A 22,552-nucleotide genomic window follows, 5' to 3' on the forward strand; every position below is an offset into this window, starting at 1 on the left:
GGGGTCTGCTTTCAAGCTTATTTCTGACCCTTTTTAAAAACAAAAAGATTTATGAGCTCTTGTCACTTTTAACTCGCTAAAGGCTGTGAAGTGTCATCTACCTAGTATAAGTTTACCCCTTTTACGGACTAGGATAGATTACTTAAGAAAAAGACATACATTGATCTATTATGGTCAATAGGTTCCCTTGGGTATTATTTTCTACCTTTTCGGATTTGAGGGACAAATTTACAAAAAGGGACCTCTGGTTTCTTTTCCTTGTCTTTTTCAAACTCTCTAAATATAAAAAAGACTCTGAGTTTTACCTATGTCAGACTCGTTAAACCCTGACAACTTTGGACTCATCACCATGATGAGACCCGAGCTTCTCCTCCCTAGGGCTCGTTAAAATTTCACTGGGTTGGATTTTTCCGAAGGACAAACTTATATTGCAAGCATATTCTATCACCTTCAAGCTTGTGTTTCAAAAATAATTGGGGTACTCTCCAGCAATGGTGGGGGGGAATTTGGAAATATCTTATTGGTTACTTATGGCAGCTTGTCGCTCTTGAACATCGACACTTTTTTCTTCTCGTCGAGTTTGGGATATCCTCACCTCATCATTGGCCTTCTGGGGTTTGGGTTCTTCATTTTGCCTCATTCCATTCAATCCTTGCTATCTCTGCATGACCTTCGATCCCTTGGTACCAAAGTGTTGCCACATTCTGGAGTCGTGTCATCAATATGTTCAAGAGTTTAATCCTTTTGCAGTTTTCACCTTTACCTCTCCCTTTGATTCTCTGTTTCATCCATCTTCATCTTGTTCCTTGTCTCATGTTGTTGATGTGGGAAACATTATGGGCCTCCTGCGATGGATCGCTTCCTGTCGACATCAACTCATTATCCAGGAAGTTGATCTAGAGACCCCTTTCGAGTACCTTGGAACTTGCATGCCTCAATGGCAAGTTCTTCACACTAGATGACAGGCTTACATTATTGGTCTTCGATTGGGTGATTTCACAAGTGTTCGACTTCGTATCATTCTTCACACTTTGTGGATTTTACTAGTAGTATCTTGAGAACCATTGACATTACTGATGGTCTCTCTCGAACTTGTTAACGGTTTGCATTATTGGCCAGTAATCAAGTGATTTTCTAGTATGCTCAACATCAACACATTTATTCACATATTAGAAATTGTACAATGGATAGGTTGGATTCAAGACCCCAGACTGAGATTACATAAGTTCGAGTTGCATGGATTGGTTCATGATTGCATACATGACTCTTTGATTGGATGGTTGCGACCATGCCTGAGTCTTTCTGGATGGCTGCGACCATACCTGTATTTTCATATGGTCTTATCGACTGGATGGTTGTATCCATACCATAGACTAATTCTATTTGTCTTTTGGATGGTTACAACCATACCTAGGCTACATGTATTTCTTTCACTATCAGAGATATCAGTGGTAATTGCATCTGCAAGTTCTCCGTGATGGTGTTTCGATTTAATTATGGTTTCGTAAAGCATTTCAGCCCTTCCACTCTCTTGGCATTCATGCTTTAGGTGGGAATCTGTTACACAGTAATTTGTCATCCACCCCATATCCCCTGATCCTGAGTAAAGTCGGTCCCTGAATGACATCTGCTATGTGTCATACATCAAAATATGTGTCCACATCTTCCAAATCACTCAAGAAGATTAACAATGCTCATTAATCCTGAAGTTGACCCTTTTTACCCATTTTTCAATATTGTTGTAAGACACCATCATCCTACCTGTGACGATGGCCTGGAGTGAACAAGAACGTCGTGACACTGTTGCAAGAGTACATCTCTTCTCAGTGACAGTCGGATTTTAGGGATCATCGCAAGTCATCAGTATCCTGCTTGCGACGATAGCTCTGAATACACCGTTGCCTCGCGATGTCATCTCTGAGTCTTACTGTTTGACCCGCGACGACCCAGATATGGTGAATTAGTTCAAGCAAAATGCTTCTGGGTGGTTTTGGAACTGGTTGTTGGGTCAAGGAAGTTCACCTTTCCTCATTTGAGACGGTGGTTCTACCTTTTGAGTAACTTTCCATGAAGATAAGCTTCCTCTCCATCATTTATGGAGTTTGTTCCTCTTATAAAATAATCCTCCATGACTATGATCAGTTAGTTGGGAGTTCTTAGTAGTTTTTTGGATAGTGAGCAAATTAGAAAGTTCTTGGTGTTGGATTGATAGTTTGCAGTGTGGATTGTTGATAGCATAGAAATTGGTTGTGGAGTGATAGTGTGAAATGGTTTTATAAGAAGGAAGCCTTGTTATGATTTCCTTAGTCTCATGATAGTGCTTTTGGGTGAGAGAGAGAGTTATCAGTCCTTCTGGGAGACCTTTGAAGAGTGAATTCTTATGGAGACATATTGATTGGACCCTTTAGGGAAGCTTGCAACGTCAAGGTGTGGTTGTAAGCTTTACTGTTGTTTATGTTAATACAATCAATGGTTATTTCCTATGTCATGTATGCAATGTATTTGATAGCTTGTGGTTCCTTGACTCCATAAGTGGATAGGTCGTTATTGTGATCTATTATGTGTTTTTTCATTCTCTTATGTTGTTTCAGGTGAATCACTTAGTAAGGAGAAGAAAATGATAGTTGAAGCGGTGTAACGAAGACTTCATCAAACACCGGTACAAAGTAGGCTCTTCCGATGATAACTATTCAAGGAATTAGTTGTTGTCTTTGTCTTGCTGTGACTAAACCCACTTTAGGGCTAGAGGGATTGACTCTATCTGTAGAGGGAACAATACCTACATCACACTATGCAACAGACATAAAAAAGTCACAATCAAACACAACAAATAAGAAAATACCAAAAGTATAAGACTGACAACAAACACCATGACTCAATCCCCACGGTTCCTAGGGAATTCTCAACCCAAGCCTTCTTCAGTATTTCATGGAAACCTCTCTTGCCACACAAATCCCTCCATAACACTACCATAAAAACATAATTGTCAATGTATAAATATATATAACAATATATCAGTTATCTTACCATTTTATGCCAAGCACACTTCCTTGTAGCTGAATACATTTGTGCCATGTCTTAAGGGACACCAATTCCCTTGACAGATCTAGCTATATCTAGACACCAACTGTTATACATGTCCATGAATATATCACATATCCACATAATTTCAGATAAATTAGCGTTGATAAGACTTCCTATATGCAAAACACTCATTTGTTTCGAATTGCAATTTCCAAACATAGCTAAAGGAATTGTCACCTCATCCTTTCTTTTACCTTTATCTTCCTAATCCGATCTTTAGGGCAGGCCCCCAAGATCTAAAAAATTGAAATGGATCTTGGGATGGAGGCCACCAAGATCTGAAAATTTGAAATTCCAGAAGAAAATAGGAGAACACGCATTAAACAAAACCACCAAGAAACTTTTTATTAAAATAGCGAATAATCGTAAAAGCTACATTATGGTGGAAAATATATCCTTTTAAAAAATGTGACTTGTTACTTATAGTATTTTTTTATTTATAATAACATAGGTAAATTTCATGGGTGGGTAGATACCATGGGTGATTGAATACCACGGGTGGATGTCACTTACAATACTATGGGTGAACATATATCGTAGATGGATTCCACCTACAATACCATGTGTAAATTCCATGGGTGGATAAATACCTTGGGTTGATTAATACCATGGGTGGATGCCATTTACAATACCATGGGTATATTCCATGAGTGGATAAATAGCATGGGTCCATGAATACCATGGGTGGATGCCAACTTCCATTTAGATCATTCCTCCCACCCTAAGAGCAATTCTCTCCATTTCATAAAGTTCTCTCCTAAGAACCATTTTTTGAATATGAAGAGCCACTGAAGAGAAGGGTTTTGTGTTGTTAACCCATAACTATGATAAACAAATATCTGGTGATAGAGATACCCTGTAATGCTTGTGACCAACTGTGAAACTGACATTGTGCGGCCTAGAAAATGGAATTTGATTAAATGTGGGTTTTTGGATAACCCATAACCATGAAAAACTAAGATCCATGGATAGAGATGTTGAAAATGCAACAAGATGATGGAGCTTAGTGAAAAGAATTCGCCTTCACTAAGTGGGCCCGCAGGCTATTTTTGGCGCAAAGTCTATTTTGAGATCATGTCTATTTTTAGACATATGGATCATGGTCTATGAGTTGTAGGATGCTATTTATGGATGATTGGTCATGTTGGTAAAAATAGATGGACCTCTATTTTTAGACATATGGGCAGAGTCTATTTTTACACTGCCAGTCAAAAAATAGAACAGTCGAATATTATTAGCTCTTAATAATATTTGGACCATAAACATTATCTTATCCTCTTGCAGCACTTCAATTCGAGCTACGGATGTGGCACATGCAACTTCTAGAAGGAAATACACTTTTCCTATGGGTTAGTTGAGCTATTGCATGATGGACTTCAGTCAGAACTCAAGTGATTGAGTTTGGTGGAGTTGATTGAGGAGTTGATGGAGTTGTGTTCAATTTGACTTAGTTGAACTAGTTGTATTTAGTCTAACTACCAAATACACTAGTGATGAGTGATGTGAATTAATTATTAATTAATTCACTAATTATTAACTCATAAATCAACTAAAGAATACATCAGTTAACTCAGTGCATGGACAGTTCAGTGGAGACAAGTGTTAGAGGTGGGTGAAAGGGTGAGACTACTATCAGTTGTGACTATAGTTGTGCATGAGATTTGCACAATCATTGATGGAGATTACCAATGAGGATTGCACAATACAAGCCAAGGGATTTCAAACTTGGATCTGATCTATTCTCAATTTGGATTGTGCAGTAGAGGCAGGCAAACAGTGGAGGAGACTTGAACCTGTGACTTGTTCAGATCTGAGCTAGTTTGTGTGTAGCATGTTGGAATAGTACTGAGTACTTGTGAGGAGTATTCTACTAAGTATTGTTACATGTTATCTATCATTATAATATACAGATAGTTGGGGGTTTTCAGCTATATTATTTCCCCATTACATACTGTGTTGATATGTGTGATTGATGTTTCAATGTGCGCATGCGATTGTTTTTAATTCCACAAATTGATGATCAATGGTAGAGGAGGTTATGTATTATGCATGCATTCCGCAAATAGTGTATAATCAGGATAATCTCTGTGAATAAGTGTTATATTATTCAAATTTCTACATGGTATCAGAGCGAAGTTGATCATCAGATATATTATTCAGAAAGTGATTACATTTTATTTCTTCAGGCAGAGTCTGTAATCGGGTCAGGTAGCCTCTAGATTCATCCTTCTTTTGGAAGGTGAGATATCTAGTAAATGCCCATAAAGTCAATCTCTGTACGAGAAAAAAATTTTTCTCATGAATTTTAGATCAGAAGCGGTTGAGTTTTGAGCTACTGGAATTCGAATTTGCAGCAGTGTTTTCTTGGTGTCGAAGTTGAAATGTCTTTCAACGGATTGCGATTGGAGTATGCCCTTGAACGCAGCTCAAATTATATTGCATGGAAAGATAGGATGGAGGTAGTGTTAGATGACAATGGGTTGAAGGAGTTCATAAATGATGAAGTCCCAAAGCCTACTGATGCTGCGCAAGTTGAGGCTTGGAAAAAGAAGACAACAAAGTGTCGAAGGATTCTATTGGAGGGCGTGAAGGATCACATTGTATCCAGCCTGCATGGAAAGGCTTCTCCATACTTGATGTGGAAAGTGTTGACAGATTTATTCCAAAGAAAGAGCAACCAGAGGAAGTTGGCACTCAAGGATAAACTCAAAAACATTAAGTGTGAGAAAGGAGACAGTATGCCCAAGTATCTCACGAAGTTCACCCAATGCCAGGATGAGCTGGGAAGTGTGGGGGTGACTGTCGATGATGAGGACTTGGTGAGCTTGGCTCTCCTTGGTCTTCCGAAGAGTTGGAATTCCTATCAGGACTCTGTCAATGGTCGGGAGAAATTGTCAGGATGGGAGAGACTTTCGTCGAATCTTGTGCAAGAGGAGATCAGGCGGAATACCAGGGATGGATCTTCATCAAAGGCATCTGATGAAGAAAATTGCGCTTTGGCTACCAAAGAAAAGAAGGGGAAGGACAAGAAAGATTCTCATTCTGATGCGAAAGGAAAGAATTAGGACATGTCCAAGGTGAAGTTCTTTCACTGTCACCAGCACGGACATTATGCCAGAAATTATCCGCAGAAGAACAAAAATAAGCAAGTTGTTGGATCTGCAGCGGGAGAGGCCTTAGCCTCACAGTTTGAGCTCGATTTTTCATTGATCGCATGCTTGGTATCAAGTGTGATGGGATCGGTATGGTTCCTGGATAGTGGTATGTCTTTTCACATGACAGGAGATCGAGATTTGTTTTCTGATCTGGATGAGAAAGATCTTGGAGTGCACATCGAGATGGGCGATGATGGTAGATACAGTGCGACCAGTATCGGTACCATTTCCTTTGAGAAGGAGTCTGATAAACCCTTCGTATTGAAGGAAGTGATGCATGTTCCAGGATTGAATAAGAATCTTATCTCTGTGGCGATGTTAGAAGATAAGGGATAGGATGTTGTCTTCAGCGAGGGAAAGGCTTTCCTGTGTAGTAAGACAACTGGAGAAACCTGGAAGATAGGGGTTCGAGTCAAGAACCTTTATCAATTGCATGTAGATGGATGCGCAACAATGGCATGCAAGGTAGAAGGAGTGGTGAGCCAGGATGATGGCGAGCTATGGCACCGGAGATTGGGCCACCTTCACCATGGAGCTTTGAAGATATTGCAGCAAATTTCTACTAGGCTTCCTAAAGGCACTCTTGCGCAGTCAGATCAGTGCAAGGGGTGTACTTTAAGAAAGTTTGTGAAAGCCACCTTTCACAAGAAGGATAGTCACACCACGATGATCCTTGAGAGAATTCACACAGACGTGTGTGGACCTTTCTCAGTAGCTTCGACAGAAAAGAACAAGTACTATGTGATCTTTGTTGATGATTTCTCGCGAAAGTGTTGGATCTTCTTCATGCAGAAGAAGAGCGAGACATACTCAAATTTCTGTGAGTTCAAATCACTGGTCGAGAAGGAATCGGGGAAGAAGGTGAAGGCTCTTAGGAGCGACAATGGTGGTGAATTCATCTCTGGCGAGTTCAAGGACTTCTGCAGCGCAGAAGGGATTCGAAGAGAGATCATAGCTCCCCATAACCCACAGCAGAATGGGGTTGCTGAGCGGATGAACATAATGATCGTGGGTGCTACATGGGTGACGTTGCATGATCAGGCCCTACCCCTTCACTTGTGTTGTGGGGAAAAATGCCTATGCAGGACGATCCTATCCACCTAAGGTGTGACAGTGCCTTAGCAACAAACAGAGACAGCTATTCTAGTATTCTTCCTTTATGAATTAAGAATGAAGAGAGATGGATGGACTAACCGGTGTCTTCCGTTTGTCCCTTGATCCAGTTCCCCTTCTCTTTGAGATTTCCCAGCTACTTGCCTTCTCGCTCGCCCGGCTTCAACAGGTTTCTGCAAGATCACAAGAAGAGAACACTACACAAAGACATAGATTCATATTCATAACTAGTTCAGGATTAGAAATAAACTAAACATACTAATGCAATCATACATCAAAGATACATCAGTATATAGGAGAAACCAAGATAGCTTTATTGATGAATAACAAGTTTCAGGAAGAGATACAACCCAGAGGGCTCCAATCCAGCATCTCCTTCCCAGCAAATGGAATTCCTATCTTCACCCCCTTCAAAGCATTAAGCACCCAATGATTCCAATCTCAAACCAATAGCAATTCTTTGCAATAACAAAATTCCAGCCTCTAACCTCCTGATCTCTTGGATGAGAGATCTATATATAGATATTTGTAGAGGTGTGAGTCAGCTCTGGGTTTTTGATTAGTGTCTTCTCTCTGATAGTTCTTGATGCCACTTTGAGATCTCATTGATCTCTTACTCATACTTGGGCGATTTTGAGAGGCAAGTGTCCCATAAGAAGTTTCTAGAAGATTCCATGATCATCCACCTCGCAAACTGTCTCCGCCACTTGTCCTTTCCTGATCAGCGCACCCTCACAGTGTATTTAGGTGCACTGAAATGCAATTCCCGTGTGTACAACCTGCGTTGAATGTCAAAACCTCTGTGTTGAGGGTGCACTGATCCAGTTTTGACCAATTTTGAGTAGTTTCTGGTGGAGAACTTATGGGAGAAGCTGTAATTTGTTGACAATTCCCAGCAAATGGAATTCCTATCTTCACCCCCTTCAAAGCATTAAGCACCCAATGATTCCAATCTCAAACCAACAGCAATTCTTTGCAATAACAAAATTCCAGCCTTCAGATCTCATGGAGGAGAGATCCATATATAGATGTTTGGAGAGAGGATGAGTCAGCTTGAGATCTGACTAGTGTCCTCTCCCTCTGTCAGTTCTTGATTCCACTTGGAGGTTCTTGCTTCCGCTTGGAGATTGGGAACCTCTTACTCATCACTAGTCGAATTCACTGAGGCAAGTGTCATTGAGGAAGATTCTGGAAGCTTCCTGGGTCTTGACACCTCTTGGAATGAACTTGCCATTTGTCAACTCTCGCTCAGCGCACCCTGGTAGTGCTTCTACCTACATTACAGTGCAGGTAGCCAGTGTTGACTTTGACATTCAGCGCAGACAGCTAGTGGAGCCACTGAATTGATCCTGAATTGACTTGTTTTTGAGCAGTTTCTGGTGGAGAACTTCTGTGAATTGCTGTGGTTTGTTAGCCTTGTTCCTCTAGGGGTAGGAACAACATGTTTAGGGACTTTGGATCCCTTAGATTATGGACATTTCATGCTCAATGCTGTAAGGCACAAAAATGTCTTTAACAGTTGCCCCCTAAAGTATGAGGCCGTTTATCGGGTGAAATGCTTTATCAGGAGGATCCGAAGTTCATCCAATGCTGGGAGGAGACCTGTAATAAGATACAATACAATACATTATTTTTCATACTGCTTTCATGATTTAGCTGAGGTGGGCATTCCCATGCTTAGCTTTATAAATTCATTTTTCTGTACATAGAACAGACAATCGTCTGATGGTAGACTGATAATTTCGATGAAATTATCATCCTTTGGGTAGGATGATTATCTACTGCAATGATGTACATGTCAATGTCTTTATCTTTCCTGAATATATATCGCAGCCCTGATGGATGAAACTAGATCCGGGGTCTTCAAACTCGTTCGATCTTCACTCTAAGTACAAGTCGATCCATGTGAGAAATGTTCTGAAGTCGAACATGGAAAGACATCGCTTGATTACCGGTCAATGAGGTAAACCGTTAACAAGCACGAGAGGAATCACAGATAATGATAATGACCCTCAAGGTACTGCAATACAATTCACGTGGTGTGAATAAAGGACTTGGCGTCGAACACCACGCAAAATCTTTCGGTCGAAGGTCATTGATGTATACCTATCGCCGGAAGTGAGAAACTTGCCATTGAGGCATGCAAGCTTCAAAGTACTGAAGGGGTTGTTCCTAGATCAACTTCTTGGATAATGAGCTGATGTCGACAAGAAGCGATCCGTCAAAGGAGGGCCTTAATGAATCCCACACCAATGACATGGAACGGAGCTAATGATTTTGATGGAGGTGAAAACGATCTGTGACATATGATTCAGGGTGGCGGTCATGAAAGGATGAAGGATAATGTACGGCAGTGGATGGGACACGGTTGACTTTTCTGAATGACTTCTCTTGAACATATGGCGACACTGATGCGATGGATCGGTAGCATTACCCCAAATATGGATGGTATGGTGAGACCATGGTGATGTGACCGGTGAATGAAACAACCCAACCCAATTGTGGTACGAAGGAAAAGTGTCATGTTCAAGAGCGACTTGCTACCATCAAAGTTTTCTTGAGTTTCTCCCAATTTTTCCCCAGTCATTGCTGACCAGTACCTCTTTATTTTTCCCTTGTGGGGAAAAATTCCTATGCAGGACGATCCTATCCACCTAAGGTGTGACAGTGCCTTAGCAACAAATAGATACAATTATTCTAGTATTCTTCCTTTATGAATTAAGAATGAAGAGAGATGGATGGACTAACCGGTGTCTTCCGTTTGTCCCTTGATCCAGTTCCCCTTCTCTTTGAGAGTTCCCAGCTACTTGCCTTCTCGCTCGCCTGGCTTCAACAGGTTTCTGCAAGATCACAAGAAGAGAACAGTACACAAAGACATAGATTCATATTCATAACTAGTTCAGGATTAGAAATAAACTAAACATACTAATGCAATCATACATCAAAGATACATCAGTATATAGGAGAAACCAAGATAGCTTTATTGATGAATAACAAGGTTCAGGAAGAGATACAACCCAGAGGGCTCCAATCCAGCATCTCCTTCCCAGCAAATGGAATTCCTATCTTCACCCCCTTCAAAGCATTAAGCACCCAATGATTCCAATCCCAAACCAACAACAATTCTTTGCAATAACAAAATTCCAGCCTTCAGATCTCATGGAGGAGAGATCCATATATAGATGTTTGGAGAGAGGATGAGTCAGCTTGAGATCTGACTAGTGTCCTCTCCCTCTATCAGTTCTTGATTCCACTTGGAGGTTCTTGCTTCCACTTGGAGATTGGGAACCTCTTACTCATCACTAGTCGAATTCACTAAGGCAAGTGTCATTGAGGAAGATTCTGGAGGCTTCCCGGGTCTTGACACCTCTTGGAATGAACTTGCCATTTGTCAACTCTCGCTCAGCGCACCCTGGTAGTGCTTCTACCTGCATTGCAGTGTAGGTAGCCAGTGTTGACTTTGACGTTCAGCGTAGACAGCTAGTGGAGCCACTGAATTGATCCTAAATTGACTTGTTTTTGAGCAGTTTCTGGTGGAGAACTTCTGTGAATTGCTGTGGTTTGTTAGCCTTGTTCCTTTAGGGGTAGGAACAACATGTTTAGGGACTTTGGATTCCTTAGATTATGGACATTTCATGCTCAATGCTGTAAGGAACAAAAATGTCTATAACAGTTGCCCCCTAAAGTATGAGGCCGTTTATCGGGTGACATGATTTATCAGGAGGATCCAAAGTTCTTTCAATGCTAGGAGGAGATGATCCGGATTTAAACAGGAACGCAACAAATTACAGAGATAACCATATCCACAAAGATGCAGCGGAAATAATACTTCATTTCATTAATGGAAAATACTGAAATATGCTTACAAACAGAAATGGCAATAAACTAGCTAGGGCGATGGTAGCTTATCTCTGAGAAGAGATGTGATGGCTACATGCCTCTGAACTGTGTTACAATGAGGCTCGAAGGCCTATTTATTGTTGAGAAACAATGGACAACCCTTAACATTCCAAAACCTAACCCTAGGAGATGAAACGCCAAACTGTGGGCCCCGTTTGGGTAAATTGGTACATCAACTTCCCGGGGTCGTAACTTTGGCATACGATCTCTGTTTGACGCTTACAATAGCTCGTTAGAAAGATCTATCCGAGCACTACCACTTTGGGAAGGGCAACATCGGTCCATGGACCCATGTTGCCCCCAGATTTCCCAAAAAACGTCGTTTAGGGCCTCAAAACGGCTCCGGAAGTTCAAGACCCGAAAAACTGCTAAAAATAGTAAGTTGTGCTACAATTAAGGAAACTGAAAATGCTGAGAAAGACAATGGTGGGGGTCCAGGTGGACTTGGCAGGTGGCCACCAATATCCACCTGGATCATTCCTCCCCCCTTAGGAAGCAATGGTCCCCATTGCGTTGAGCTCCTCCATGAGATGAGGAAACTTCTGCTGAACTTGTTCCCTGGTGAGCCACTTGCCCTGCTGAAGGAGTTCGCCCGCTTTGACAACTCGATACAGTTGGATATTCTGTTGGCGAGTGTTCTTGATCTGTGTGTCCATGATCCGATCAGTTGCAGCTTGTTCCATGCAATCTGGATTTAATTCTGTGGGTTTGAGCTGTTCTGCAATGTCGGATGTGTCTAACAATGGTGGAAAGTATGGCCGAAGGCGGTCCACATTAAATACTGGGTGCAGGCCAAGGAATGGGGGAATGCTGAGCTCAAATGCATTGTCTCCCATAGCCTTAGTAATGGTGTAAGGACCATATCGGAGTGGTCTCAATTTTCGATAGGCTCCAGTAAGGCGTTCCTTTTGCAAATGCAACCAGACTTTGTCGCCCACCTGAAACTTGTGTGGCACCTGATGTTGATCATGTCGCTGCTTGTACTTGGCATTTGATTTCTCAAGAATGTCATGGACCTGCTGGCGAATATGTTGGATTCGCTCAATGAAGCTGGTGGCCTTATCTGTTTCGGACTGAACATGAGCTGAATTCATGTGAGTAGCTGCAAGTGGCATGGCCACATCAATGGGGCATAGTGGCTGGAATCCCAAACCCACCTGAAAAGGGCTATGGCCAGTGGAGCTGTGAAGAGCTCGGTTGTAGCTGTGCTGAACGTAGGGGAGGCTCTCGTCCCATGTGCGTGGATGCTTTGAGTTATACATGCGCAGAATGTGCACAATCATCCTATTGACAACCTCCGTCTGGCCATCAGTTTGAGGATGGAAGGCTGTGGACTTCGTGAGTTTGGTGTCCAGCATTGACCAGAGACTGGACCAAAAGGTGCTGAGGAACCGACTGTCCCGATCTGAGATGATAGACTGTGGGATCCCAAAGTGCACCCACACTCGTTCAAAGAAGAGTTTAGCAGTGGCTTCTGCTGTGATATTCTTCTTGCAGGCCATCATAATGGCCATCTTTGAGAACCTGTCGACGACCACAAAAACACAGTCATTTCCATGCTTAGTGGAAGGAAGGCCTGACATGTAATCCATGGAGATGGATTCCCAAGGTCGACTAGGGGTAGGCAACGGGGTATAGAGGCCTTGCTTCTTAAGGGTCGGTTTGGCAATGGCACATGCAGTACATGATCGGATGTACTTCCCAACATCCTGTCGAAGATTCGGCCAATAGAAATAGTTTTGCAGTACTGCCACTATTTTCTCGACCCCGAAATGCCCAGCAGCCCGACTGTAGTGTGCTTCCCAAATCATCTTGGCACGCTCGCTTGAAGGAACACAGAGGTGACCGAGGTGGCATAATAGGGCATCCTGGAGGTGAAAATCTGCAACTTGCCGACCCTCCAAGAGTGTCTGGTATGTGTGGCCGAATTCTGGGTCGCTTTTGTAGAGAAGTGGCCAATCAGAAGTCTCGTGCCCGCAAGAGTTGAGCACGGTGGTTAGCGCCATGATCGGTGGTCGACTGAGGCAATCTGCAACATTATTGGTGCTGCCCTTTTTATACTTGATATTCAAGTGAAACTGTTGCAGGTATGTAGACCACTTCTGATGGCGATCATTCTGCAATTTCCCTTGGGTCTGTATGAACTGCAGAGGTCGGTGGTCTGTGTGGATGACCGTTTCCTTCCCCAAAATGTAATGCTTCCATTGTCGACAGGCCTGTACAATGGAATACATCTCTTTATCATAAGTGGGGTACTTCCGGACTGTGTCTGAAAGTGTTTCACTGTGATATGCCACTGGATGTCCATGTTGAGTAAGGACTGCCCCAACAGCATAGTCAGAGGCATCTGTCTCGACCTCAAATGGTTGTTGTAAATCTGGTAACGCGAGCACTGGTGCCGTGCAGAGGCGATCCTTCAACTCCCTGAATGACTTCTGTTGAGATTCAGACCAAAAGAATTTTGCTTTCGCCCCGCCCTTGGTGACTTGACTCAAGGGCCAAGAAATATGAGAAAATCCCAACACAAACCTGCGGTAGAAGTTGGCAAGACCTAGAAAGCTGCGGAGCTCTGTTAGAGTGGTTGGAGAGGGCCAATCCCGAATGACTTGGACCTTGGCTGGATCGACATGCACCCCCTGTTCATCAATGATGTATCCCAGATACTGAACCTCGGTCATGCCAAAAGTGCATTTCTCCAAATTGGCACATAGCTTGTGTTGCCGCAGTGTTTGGAGAACCTGTCGGATGTGGTGGAGGTGCTCTTCCCAACTCTGGCTGAAGATCAGAATGTCATCCAAGTATACTACTACAAAGGAGTTGGTGAATGGCCGCAAGATGTCATCCATTAGCCTCATAAAGGTTGCAGGAGCATTCGTCAATCCGAAAGGCATGACCAACCATTCGAAGAGGCCCTCCTTGGATTTGAAGGCAGTCTTCCACACATCTGAGGGTTCAATTGGTACCTGGTGATATCCTGACTTCAGATCGATCTTGCTGAAATATTTCGCCCCCTTTAGTTGGTCTAGGAGGTCATCAATCCGCGGGATCGGGTACCTATTACGGACAGTGATCTTGTTCAGTGCCCGATAGTCAATACAGAGTCTCCACGTCCCATCCTTCTTCTGTACCAACACTATCGAGCTACCACAGGGCGAAGAACTCGGACGGATGTGACCTTTCTGCAGGAGCTCCTGAATCTGTCTCTTGATTTCATTGTTCTCCAGAACGGAGCGCCGATAAATTGGTCCATTGGGTAGCGGCGCACCTGGGGTCAGATCGATGGAGTGCTTGACTTGACAGTGCAGAGGAACCCCTGCCGGGGAGGTGAAAATGTCTTCGTATTCCTCCACAATCTTGTCCATCTGTAGCTGTCGTGCAGAGGAACCCCGTTTGGAGGCCGTGGCCACTGTCTTCTTCTTCCCTTGAGGGCGTATCATCAGGAAAACAAATTTCCTGGTTTTGGAAATGATCTTACTGCATTGTTTTGCAGTAATCAAAGAGATGGCGGCAGGTGGTGCTACCTCTGGTATCCTGAACAACTTATTTCCCAATGTAATAATAACAGCACGGGGCCTTGATTCATACACAGCATGTCGCTTCCACAAGTATGGTTGTCCTAGTAATACATCACAAACTTCAAGGGGAGCAATGTCACACAATACCTCATCCATGAAGGGCTTGATGTTGTATGGAAGGCGACACTGCTGGCTCACGCGAAGATCTCGCCCTTGGTGAAGCCACCCAATGGTGTATGGTTGTGGATGTGCTGTGGTCGGTAAGCCCAACCGCTTCACGACCTCTGCCGAAATGAGGTTCTTTTGACTCCCGCTATCAACAATGAACTGTATCGGGGAGCCCTTTACCCACATCTGGGAGTGGAAGAGACGCTCCTCCTCCTCTGGATCTTCGAGCTCATTTTTCTGGATCTTTGCGGTAGCAACAGTGGCGCTGGGATCCGCATCAATGATATGCTTCCCTTTTTCATACCCCTTATCGGGTTCTGACTCAGAGTCGGAACATGCATCTGATTCTGAAACCTTTAGCTCAGCCACCAGTGACTGCTTGGCCCGACACTCACTTGTGTTGTGAGTGGAGCTCTTATGGAACTCGCACCATTTTCCAGTGTCCTTTCTCGGCTTCGCGGCGTTGCTCTTTGCTTGCAGCTTCGGCTGGTTGTCTTGGGCTGTCCTGCCTTGGCTTTGTCCTTTGTTCTGTGGTTTAGGGGCACCTTTCCCCTGCTTTGGATTCGCAGATCCAAAGTCTCGCTTCTTTTGTTTAAACTTCTGCTCGACCTTGACGGCATACCGGTATGCTGCGCCGAGCGAGGGGATGTTTAAGAACTGTATTTCTTCCTGGATGTACTTGTGCAGGCAGCCACGGTATTTGAGTATCAAATGTTGCTCCGAATCCTTGATACCCAACTTTGTGCGAAGGGTATGGAAAAGATTGGTGAACTCCGGCACATCTTGGTCCCTTCCCTACCGCAGCGTGGTCCACTTTATGTATTCATCCTCATAGCTTCCGACAGGGTAGTACTGCTCCTTGATGGCATCCCGGAACGAATCCCAGGTGGGTGCGGCTGAAAACAGTGAGCCAGTACTTTCATCCTTCTGCTTGCAGTAGGTTTCCCACCAGTCCTTGACGTGGGGGGCTGCTTTGAGAAGAGCAAAAACAATCTTTTCCCGACTCGAAAATTCATGAACAGAAAAATAACCCTCTAGCAGATTTAACCATTTATCTACGGCATCGGCGTCTATCTGACCCTCGAATATGGGGATTTCAAAATTAACTTGTACCTTAAAGGGTGTGGTGTTTCCAGAGGAGCTACTGGAAGCCGATGCGCCGCTTCTGGGTAGCCGCTGAAGGATCTGCGCAAAGCTGTCCATCATCGCGTTCCGTTGTCGCTCGAGCGCTTCTTCGAGCAAGATTTTGATGGGATCTCCTGCCCCCTCGTCTTTCTTCTCGTCCGCCATGGGAGGCCGTCGGGATTTGCGAGGCTGGTCTTGCAAAGGTTCAACCAGTTCAAGCCCTAACTCCTTATATCCCGACCTTGTTGGGGACATGCAAAGAAAAACAGAGAAAAAGCAGACCGCTCTGATACCACTGATCCCGATTTAAACAGGAACGCAACAAATTACAGAGATAACCATATCCACAAAGATGCAGCGGAAATAATACTTCATTTCATTAATGGAAAATACTGAAATATGCTTACAAACAGAAATGGCAATAAACTAGCTAGGGCGATGGTAGCTTATCTCTAAGAAGAGATGTGATGGCTACATGCCTCTGAACTGTGTTACAATGAGGCTCGAAGGCCTATTTATTGTTGAGAAACAATGGACAACCCTTAACATTCCAAAACCTAACCCTAGGAGATGAAACGCCAAACTGTGGGCCCCGTTTGGGTAAATTGGTACATCAACTTCCCGGGGTCGTAACTTTGGCATACGATCTTTGTTTGACGCGTACAATAGCTTGTTAGAAAGATCTATCCGAGCACTACCACTTTGGGAAGGGCAACATGGTCCATGGACCATGTTGCCCCCAGATTTCCCAAAAAACGTCGTTTAGGGCCTCAAAACGGCTCCGGAAGTTCAGGACCCGAAAAACTGCTAAAAATAGTAAGTTGTGCTACAATTAAGGAAACTGAAAATGCTGAGAAAGACAATGGTGGGGGTCCAGGTGGACTTGGCAGGTGGCCACCAATATCCACCTGGATCAGGAGACCTGTAATAAGATACAATACAATACATTATTTTTCATATTGCTTTCATGATTTAGCTGAGGCGGCCATTCCCATGCTCAACTTTATAAATTCATTTTTCTGTACATAGAACAGACAATCGTCTGATGGAAGACTGATAATTTTGATGAAATTATCATCCTTTGGGTAGGATGATTATCTGCTGCAATGATGTACATGTCAATGTCTTTATCTTTCCTGAATATATATCGCAGCCCAGATGGATGAAACTAGATCCAGGGTCTTCAAACTCATTCGATCTTCACTCTAAGTACAAGTCGATCCATGTGAGAAATGTTCTGAAGTCGAACATGGAAAGACATCGCTTGATTACCGGTCAATGAGGTAAACCGTTAACAAGCGCGAGAGGAATCACCGATAATGATAATGACCCTCAAGGTACTGTAGTACACTTCACGTGGTGTGAATAAAGGACTTGGCATCGAACACCACGCAAAATCTTTCGGTCGAAGGTCACTGACGTATACCTATCGCCAGAAGTGAGAAACTTGCCATTGAGGCATGCAAGCTTCAAAGTACTGAAGGGGTTGTTCCTAGATCAACTTCTTGGATAATGAGCTGATGTCGACAAGAAGCGATCCGTCAAAGGAGGGCCTTAATGAATCCCACATCAATGACACGGAACGGAGCTAATGATTTTGATGGAGGTGAAAATGATCTGATGACATATGATTCAGGGTGGCGGTCATGAAAGGATGAAGGATAATGTATGGCAGTGGATGGGACACGGTTGACTTCTCTGAACGACTTCTCTTGAACATATGGCGACACTTATGTGATGGATCGGTAGCATTACCCCAAATATGGATGGTATGGCGAGACCATGGTGATGTGACCGGTGAATGAAACAACCCAACCCGACTGTGGTACGGAAGAAAAGTGTCATGTTCAAGAGCGACTTGCTACCATCAAAGTTTTCTTGAGTTTCTCCCAATTTTTCCCCAGTCATTGCTGACCAGTACCTCTTTATTTTTGTCAAGCTTGAGGAGGATAACATATGCTTGTTCTATAACTTGCCCTTTGGGTAAGCCCATCGCTATGTTTTAACGAGCCTAGCGATAGTGAAACTCGTTCTCTCCTAAAGACAAGTTTGTCGCTATTTAATGCTTTTAACGAGTCTAACGACAAAGATAACTCAGTCCTTTTCATTTTTAGAGAGTCTAAAAAGGTACGTAAAGTCAACTCCGAAAGTCCTTTTTCGTCATCTAATCCCTTAAGTCCGAAAAAGTATAAAACAATACAGAAGGGATGAGTTTTCGATAGTTTTAACGAGCCGAACAAAACAAGTGCTCGATCTTTTTGTGCAACAATCCCTCATGTCCAAAAAGATTAAAATCTAGAGGAGGGATAGCACTTCCGGTCGCTTTAACGAGCTGGAAGGCCAAAACTCGGCAATCTTTTCATATTTTATGAGTCAGATGAAAAGAGCTTAAAGAAGACTCGTCTTTTGAGGAACGAGTGATAAAACGGGTTAGCAGCTGATTCCAGGTAAGGGTTGGAATTTTCTAATCATGGCAGTGTCACAAGGATGGCTAGCGAAATCACTCTTCGCAGTTGTTCCTCAAAATGGGTAAACAATCATATGGAGGTGAACGATCAGCGAATGGAAAAGTGGAGGTGATGGGCAAACACAACCAAGGCTTTAATGGCTAATGATATTACATTCACGGTGGTTATTTACCGGAATAGTTCATTTTTTAACGAGCTTAAATGCGGGTGGAAACATTTGCTCGATCTTATGTTTATTTTTTAACGAGCATGAACTATGTGTTAAAACTGCTCAATGCGGGTTTATTTTTTAACGAGCTTGAACCCTGCGGTAACACTGCTCATGGCGGGTTTATTTTTTAACGAGCTTGAACCCTACAGTAACACTGCTCGTGATAAGTTTGCATGTCCCCAGCGTAATAACGAAATCAAGGTGCATGCCCCCCAAGCTTCATTGAAGGTTTACCTTTGAGATTTGGAAAGGAGATTGTTTCATTTTTTTAATGAGGTTGACACAGTAAAAGAACTATCCTCATGACTCCTTGTTTCATTTTTTAACGAGGTTGACACGAGATTAGAACCGTCCTCGGAGCCCACCGTATTTACAGTATTTCTATTAGGGCGATGATCCACGCTGACAAAATGTTTAGGAATCTTCCGAATCCATTAGATATAGAAGATTTCATATTGTAGGTTTCCACTGTGGCCACTTCTGCCAAATTACCTGCAGGCGGTAGGGCAAAAGTACCCATTAAGGCAGGGTCTTTTAGGAGACCTACTCCAATATTTTGAAGCGAATGATTGCTTCCATGGATCATTGGAATGCTTCCCGTAACTTGTGAACTGTTGGGGAGGAAAGTTTGTTGGTCGACGACTGTAATTCCTCCTTGAAAGGGAAATGCAATCTTCCTGAAGTAGGTCGACACAACTGTGGCCATGGCATATATCCAGGGCCTTCCCAGTAGGATGTTGTAATTGAGGTTTCCATCAATTACTTCTGTTATCACTGAAAAGTCTGTTGCCAATTTTTTTTTTTTGCCTAGCTTAAAGACAGGGTGTTTTCGCAGCGCATAAATACGTTAGCAGTTTTGCAGCGCCATCTGTTTTAGTGATTTCGTAGCGAAAACACTGACCTTGCACTGGTTGCGCTACGAAATTGGGAAACGACACATATTTAAGGTGGTCTGATGACTGTGAAAGCATTTTTCAAAAAACAACCTGATGTGCTTTGTATCTTAGGCTAGTGCAAAGACCTAAGAAATTCTATTGATGTCTAATAAGGCAGTAAAGAGTTTGCAGTGGTTGACAGAATATTTCATTGTGATTGATTGGTTTTAGAGCTAAATGTGTAGCTCCGGTTGAATGTACATGGCTGCTATTTTCCAGCCACTTGGTGAATATCCCGTTGCCTCTTTAGCAGTAGATTTGTCAGGTTTATGCACAATCAAAGAATGGAGAGACAGAGTGCAGGCACTTATGCAATATGCGGAAAAGTTGTATAAAAAGATTGTGCACTTGAAACATAATCATCTCTATTAAACACCTCTGTGATAGCACCTTTAATTCTATCATTAGGGCAGTGCTGACGTTACACCAATGCAGAAGCATGTCAGATATGGGAGCTTTTCTAAAAACAGCTGTTAGTTAGATATGCCAATGCAATATCTAAAGGTAACATTAGAGGATGGCCGTCATTATGAAGATGATCTTTGGGTTAGTGCGCAAGAAACTTTCTGGACCAAAAGAAGCTACATACTAAGGATGGTCCGGGTAGTGGAAAGCCAACACTCTATGTAAAGTCACCCATACAAATTCGGGAAACAGCTAATGGTGGAATAAATCTTACAGGTGTAACAGAGATAGATGTCACCGCTTAAGAAGAAATGGCTTCTGTTTTAGCTCAAGGGTCGTTGTGTCGAGCTACTGGAAGCACTAACATGAATAATCAATCCAGTCGTTCTCATGCTATCTTTACAATCAACATGGTGAATAAGAGGAAATGGGATGCGGCATTAAGTGGTGATCCAGGTACTGCAGAAGATCGGTGTGAAGATTTTCTATATGCAAAGCTTCACTTAGTGGATCTTGCAGGTTCTGAACGAGCCATGAGGAAAAGCGCAAAGAAGGTGGTCATGGATTGGCGATCTTGCTTACAATTTACATTTTGCATTTGGGAGCGCATTTGTCACGCTCAGAACAAATGCTACCTCACACATCTCATGGTTAATTAAAATAGCATTGGTATTCTGTTGTTCTTTGCGCATTTGTCATTCTTGAGCGCATTTTGTTTTTGGGAGCCTAGGTAAATTGGGACCTGTTATGCGCATTTGGGAGTTATACCAGTGTTGAAAGTATATGAGTTGAAGAGGATCCAGAATGTATTATATGTCGATATTTTCTACATCTTTCTGCTGTTGTGTGCAGCTGTTGACCAGGTGCTTTTGTCTTTCTATAACATGCAGAATGGCTTTGTGAATGCAATCCAGATCAGCAGTGTCTTCTGTATCGTTATACCATGGCAGAGCTAGAGGACTTGCTTTGTGTGGAAGATGAAAATTTTGCTGAACGAGACAGCGCTTTGAAGGATAGGAGAGTTCGAAGTAGAAGGATATCTGCAAAGCAGTCTACATCTTCTCAAGGAAAACATCTAGTTAAGAAGGAGCCTGGTGGGCTCTCAGTGGCACTCCTCTTCAAAATCGTGTAGGAGAATTGTGTTCATTTGTTCGGTTCTTAGGGATCTGTCTTTACTCCTATTACTTCTGAAAGAAATGTGACTGCAAATCACTTGATTACAGTTTTAGAGAATGGAAAGCTAGAGATATGGAGGGTCAATAATAACATTAACACTCCCATTTCAAAAGAGAAGGTTGGTAAGTTTTATGGTGGAGATTGCTATGTCATTTTGTATACTTATCATTCTGGGGACCGAAAAGAAGATTACTATCTCTGCTTCTGGCTAGGGCAGCAGAGCATAATGGATGACTGAATGACTGCTGCTCGGTTAGTGAACACGATGGCAAACTCTTTAAAAGGAAAACCTGTACAGGGTCATATTGTTCAAAGAAAAGAGCCTGCTGAATTTATTGGTCTCTTCCCAAACATGACAATTTTGAAGGGTGGATTGAGTACTGGCTATAAGAAGTCCGTTACTGATAAGGGTTTAAATGATTATACATATACCAGTGATTGCTTAGCACTAATTAGAGTATCTGGTTCAGTGCCACATTTTAGTAAAGCAGTACAAGTTGACCCGGTGCCAGCATCTCTAAATTCTGCTGATTGCTTCTTGTTGCAATCTGGGTCATTATTTTTCATCGGGCACGGGAACTCCAGTTCATTGGAGCAACAACATCTAGCAACCAGATATGCAGACTTTCTGAGACTTGGCGTTAATTTAAAGCAAGCAAAAGAGAAGCCCAGGAAACCAGCAGGGATCCTCATCTATATGCTTATACTTATGAAAAAGGAACATTGGAGGTCATTGAAGTCTTCAATTTCAGTCAAGATGACTTGCTAACAGAGGATATCATGATACTTGATACACACTCTGAGGTCTTTGTTTGGGTTGGCCAACATGTAGATATCAAACAAAAGTAGCAAGCTTTTGAGATTGACCAGAAGTACATGGAACAGGCAGCACTGTTAGAAGGTTTATTGTCAGATATACCGCTTTACAAAGTTACAGAGGGGAATGAGCCTTCTTTCTTTACAAAGTTTTTTGCATGGGATTCAGCCAAAGCTACTATTCAGGGAAACTCATTTAGTTGATAAGGATTTTGGGTTGAAGTTATGTTTTTTAAATCACACAGCAGTTTCGTAGCGCGCTACGAAACTGCTGTAGGTGATGTTTTCAATACAGAATAAACATTTTGACCGGGAATGTTAGAAGAAAGACACTTGTACATCAATACAGCCTACAGCTCATCTGGAGACATGGTGTTTGGTAGCAGTGTTCCATACTTTGAGTTATTAAAGATTTGGGAACATGCCTGCTACATTTTCGGAGAATGGAAGACAGGGACCGTGAAAATAGGGTGTTCATCTT

At 42.8% G+C, this 22,552-nt stretch overlaps 1 pseudogene; it reads left to right on the top strand.

Annotated features, from left to right (window-relative positions):
* Positions 1-20,390: 20,390 nt before the first annotated feature.
* LOC149188196 (villin-2 pseudogene) lies at positions 20,391-22,275 on the top strand (annotated as a pseudogene).
* Positions 22,276-22,552: the final 277 nt, after the last annotated feature.

Source organism: Pinus tabuliformis, chromosome 3_1 (genome assembly GCF_031772625.1).
Source record: "Pinus tabuliformis cultivar Carrire ecotype Pingquan chromosome 3_1, CPIR1, whole genome shotgun sequence".
NCBI lineage: Eukaryota > Viridiplantae > Streptophyta > Pinopsida > Pinales > Pinaceae > Pinus > Pinus tabuliformis.